This window comes from Thamnophis elegans, chromosome 7 (genome assembly GCF_009769535.1).
Source record: "Thamnophis elegans isolate rThaEle1 chromosome 7, rThaEle1.pri, whole genome shotgun sequence".
NCBI lineage: Eukaryota > Metazoa > Chordata > Lepidosauria > Squamata > Colubridae > Thamnophis > Thamnophis elegans.
The window spans coordinates 33,348,902-33,354,734 of record NC_045547.1 but is presented as its reverse complement, the minus strand read 5'-3'; positions in this window follow the sequence as shown (position 1 = coordinate 33,354,734).

The following is a 5,833-nucleotide window of genomic DNA, read 5'->3' as shown; positions in this document are numbered from 1 at the left end:
TCCTAATTGTGTTTCTGATCAACAGGCTTAGTGATCTTTTGATAGACTTTTATAACTTTTATTTGATTAAGGGTGCAGTGTGAAGACTTTTTTTTACCATGTCTTCCAAAATTCCATTAAGTTTTAGTCCCAGGCTTTTGAAGAAGACCTGATTGGGAATGGCTGATGTAAGCCATTGAAGAGATAATCTCTCAGTCCTCTTAAAAGCTCTTGGGTCTAAGATATAGCTTGGCTATTCTGACCAAACATTTATTATTTTTTCAAAGGATTCTTATACTGAAATATAATGATAAATGCTTACCTGCTAATGTAAAGGCAGAAAGCAGCTGAATGCTCATCAGGAACATCCCAAAACAATCTTTTATGGATTGCAAAGGATCCCATAAAGATATTTACATGAGCTTTAACAAGGCATATTAACCCCAAGACATCCAAACTTTCTGGATGACATGAAGAATATGTTTGTCCCTCTTTCAAATGTCTTGCTCTTCTCTTTCTCTGCCTACTGTGTCCTCTTTTAGCTGTGGAGTGTTTTCTCATTCTCTTGAAGTGGGAGAAAGAGCAACTGGGGTGCTTGGAGCAACACTTTGCTGGATGCAGAGACAAGGAGTGGGCACAGGCTTTGAATGAGAACACTCATAAACAGCTTTGAATTGGAAATTGTAAAAAGGAAAGAAGTACATTCTGGAGATCTCACTGCATGTAAGCATCTAGGAACAGCATATAACATTATTCTTATGAAGCACTGTACAGACAATAAATATAGGAAAAGGCATCATATTATAGGAATTTTTCCCCCATTGCTGCATTAACAAGCATTCCTCGAGTCACCAACTTGGCAAAAAAAGTCTGCCTGCTAAATAGTGCTGCACCAATAGTTTCAGTGACAATGCTGGTGATTGTTGCTGTCCTTATATTTTCAACATGAGACACTTTAAGGCAGCAATTGCTGGAGTCCCCTGGCTGCATTTCCCCTTTAATCAGTGTTACATGACAGGTAGGAAAATCAACCAGCAATTGCTGTCCTTAACATGGTAGGCCAGGTTTGAGCAGTTGTGAGCAAATGCCTGGAATGTTTCAGGTTATCTGAATGTTACATAGCCAACAAAGAAGTAAGTCGTGCTACAGACCTGTTAACTTGGTCTATTTATGAACACAAATCTACTGCTCTTATGAAAAGGTGCTGGATCTGTTTAGCTTGCATCTGTTTGTCTTCTAGAAGACTGCTAAACTCATGTGTACTGGCTGCTCATGCAAGAATGTGATATGGATTGAAGGAGGAAGGACTAATAATGTCAGTTATTATCAATTCCCATGCAGCAGAGCAGACCTAAGTTGGACAATTTTTTTATTGCTAGGTAAATGGAAGGAGATTTCATAATACAAAAGTATTACTCCTATGTGCAGATTACAATTTGATATATTGGACATACTGCAATCTCTATGTAAGGGGAACATGTCCATATGAAGAAGAGTTAAAATTGATGGAACTGGAAAATATACATATTTTAGATACAGTATATCATATCTCTAACATTTTTATAATACCCCTGCTTTTCCCGCAGAGGCCTGACAGGAACAGCTGTCTTCACATCAAAAGCAGCCTTTTAGTTTTTACAAGTATATTGGCATGTTTTAAAGAAAACATCTGTAAATGTTCAATAAATGCTTTTCTGGTCAGTTATTCCTAGCCCAAAAGGACAAAAAAGAGAAGTAATATGTGCAGAGTTTTTAAGTTTCACTTGAAAAGGGGTGGCAAGTGCATACAATCCTATTAAAAGTGTCTCATAAAATTGTTCACCACCACATGCCTTCATCTATTTGACTCAGACTCTGGCTTCTGCCTGTTTTACGTTTAATTTTAAGGCCATATTTGATTGTCTTGATTTATCTATATCATATGATGTGGCTAAGGGTTATGTCAACTGAAATGCGAAATACCCGGGCAGAAATTTTGGGAGAAAGTGCCTAGACCCTTTGACTTTCATAGCAGCCCTCTCCAGTTTCATATGGAAATAATGTATCAAGCATTTATTTGCAGGGAAGGAAACAACAGCAGGAATGGGCCAAACAATATGCTTTTTGTGTAACTTTTGAAGGGCCTAAAATCCAAGCATTACTTCCATTCCAGGCTTTGAATCTCCCACACTCTTGCTAATCTAACTCTTCAACCGCTGGAAAAGTCTAAATAACTACCTAAGCCAATGAGGATGGTTTCCTCAGTTTTAGGTAATTTTTTCCTCTTATATTCAATTGTGTCTGATTCTCAGAGACTGCCCAGACAAGTCCCTGCAGTTTTCTTGGTAAGATTTTTCAGAAGTGGTTTGCCATTGCTTCCTTCCTAGGACTGAGAGAGAGTGATAGGCCTAAAGTCACTCATTTGGCTTTGTGCCCAGGGAGCAACTACAATTCATGGTCTCCTGGTTCCTACCTTGATGTTTTAACTACTACCCCAAACTGGATCTTTTACATGAGAGAATCACGTTATATTTGTTTATCATGTTTATCAGGGCAGAATTTATAATGTCAATGCAACAATATAAATGTTTTTAAATGGTAACACTCGAATATGTTTATTTGGCACACCATACCACATCTCGGCTGCAAAATCTGGATGATACTGGCTGATGGCAGAAAGATACCCCCCCCCAAAAGAGAGATTTTGTTTTTTGTTACTATATAATTATGTTCATGTTGTGTAGCCCATGTTGCCTAGCTCTAGTTTATATCCATAGCATTCAATATAACTTTATTATCAACTGATTTTAAAGTGGAGGCAAAGATTTTGTTCTGTATCATGTATCCTGTCTTTTATTTAACAATGGAAGATGAGGTTATAAATCCATTTTTAAAAAGAGGCAATAAGTTCCTAATTTGAAAAATGAGACAAGATTGTGGGCATTTCAGTTCCTTTCGGTAATATTATATCAGAGTTTACCTACATGTGTATTCATATTAGGTCTGTGTAATTTGCGTCAGCGGTGGGATTCACTTACCTTCCCTACTAGTTCGTAAATGTGAATGCACGTGCCACGTTTGCACATGCGTACCATGTTCTGTGCATGTTCAGTGCTCGTGCATTAAGTTGCGGTGGGTGGGCGGAACCTCCCGCAGCCGCCACTACCAGTTCACCTGAACTGGAGACAACCGGCTGAGTACCACCTCTGACTTGCATGGTATCTTAGAATACACAACTGATCATTGGTTGCTAGTATTTCAACTCATAAAAATATTTGTGATGTTAGGTTGTTGGGGTCCTCTGACCTTGCTTTTCTTCTTGCAGACTTTTCATCATCAGGCCATGTAACATTATCAGTGGAGTGAGAACAAGGTTTGCTGGTTGTTTATATATGGCATGAACATGATAAACAAATATAGCATGATTCTCTCACCTAAAAGAGAGCTAGTTTGGGGTAGTAGTTAAGACATCAAGTCAGAAACCAGGAGACCAGTAGTTCTAGTCCTACCAACCTTGACTGAAGTCAGACAGTTACATTCTGAGCTACCTATATTCTCCTCCATTGCAGGTATTTGTGAATTTGGATGTTAAATTTCTCAAGAAGTCCCATCTGAGACAGATAAGAATCCACGCAAATGCTAGCTATATCTAAAAAGTACATGGGGCCAAAATATACATACTACAATCATACAATTTAAATGGATGAAAAAACAGGCAGATATCTTAATTTTTTTAACGTATTCCTGATCAGGATTGAAGGGTGCACCAGTTTTATAACGTAAAACTTCCAGAATAAGGTTGCTTCCCCCACTAAAAAGTACTATATGTGTGTTTTGGCCTCCTACTTTCATTTATTTGACCTCTGTGACTGAGTCTTCATTAGCCATACTGCTGCACAGTTCTGATTTTTTGATATTTTTATGTACATATCTTTTAGTAAATAATAGTAAATATCAGTTTTCTGATTACTTAAAAAGTTATGTATCATAAATAATTTCATCAGTTAGCCTACATTACATTAAGGTTTATGTAATTACCTAAATCTAGTTATACATTTCCCAAATTAAATATTGCATTTAGATTTACTTACAATTTGGGTACTACTATAGAAAAGGAATAGTTGTTTTTCCAATTAGGGTAAATTACATCAGAATTAATTTATTTACCTATGTTCCATGATGTCATAAACACAATTAAAGCCACCTACCTCTTCTCCAGGGGTGTCAAACTCACATTATCATGTTGTCATCACATGACATATCACAGCTTTTTTCACCTTTGCTAAAATGGGGGTGGGCGTGGCCAGTGCATGACGCATCCGGCCCATGGGCCGCGAGTTTGACACCCCTGCTTTACTCTTTGTTGAAAGTGAATTATTAAAAGAAATGTCCATTGATGAAATAATCCAAGAATTTGCAAATAGAAAATGATGTAAAATTAAAATGTAGATAATAAATTTACACACATACATAGAAAGGTTGCTGTCTGAATATGGTGATATTTACTTTTCTCAGTTCTTATAATTTAATTTAACAAGTTCCTGTTAGGATTATTAAATTATCTTGGTAGCATTTAATATCTGACTGAGCTTTTAATTTTAATTGTATGCATATTTTGTCTTTTGTATTGGTATTTTATATATGGATGGTATACATTTTCAGAGCCAAAAGGCAACGCATAAAATTAAATAATCTATTCATTTTTATTCTAATTTAAAAAGAAATTAGCACATTTAGATAGGCTCAAGGCATTATGCCTCTTGTGTTTAATGGATGTTTTGGTCCTGCAATTCATGTAGTTGTTCATATGCATAAAAAAGAGGAAATTCTTTGTCTCAAACAGAACAGTAGGCTACATTATGCTTATGTAAATTTGTCTACTGTGAAAGGAATGAAATACTAAGACAAGGTATTGATTGACTCTGACTTGTTTATTAGAATTCTGTTCAAAATAAGCATTACCATTATAAAGCACAACCATTAATATTACAATACATTTCATCAAAACAGTTTATACCAGCAAACAAGTCAAATTGATTATCTACTTTGCAAAATATAGAAAGTGCTATTGTAGTTTTTTATTTCAGTTTCTGAAGCAAATGAATTAAATTCACAGTTCTGTACTAGATCATCTGACAGAAGGAGAAATGGTACACAGACTATCATGGTAGAAGCGATGATCAGATGGTGTTTCTGTTTTCTCTGTCCCCCTGCAAAATATTCTCAAAAGCTTCATTCAATCTAACAATTTCTCAATTGCTAAATTTCAGAGTTCCCTGAATACATGATATTCTGTAAGAAAGAATATTTCATAGATCTGCTAATATTTATCTGTTATAAGGTTATGGGAAAAATTTTGAAGCTTTGTTTTAATATAGCTATTTGTACTTTTTCTATATCTGGACCAATATTATAGAGTATAATAGTCTGACAGTATTAGGAGTTAGCATCATTGGCCATTTTGTATGATTGTGGTGGTTTAGAAATCTGATTAGCAGATAGATCCACGGACCAAATTCTAAGGTTCACAGTTCTATAGGCATCCTCATTCTGACCGCCACAATCTACAGCCCTCAGCACTTTCTCCTTAGCAGTGAACAGTATGGTACTATGTCTCTGTACTCTTCCCAATAGGCAAATAATGATGATGGAGAAGGAGCACTGTGTGCACTCATCTTGTGCTTTACCCTTCTGGATCCCTGTACAAGTTAAAACTGTACAAGGTTTACTTGATGAAAACTCCAACCACCCCCGAACATCACATGCCAGGCACAGCTGTAGAGCTTTCTCCGGATGTATTCATTTAACATCAGTCTTAACAGCATGAACCTAATTTTAACAACTCTAAGGCAGAGAATCCTCAGCACAATGCAGT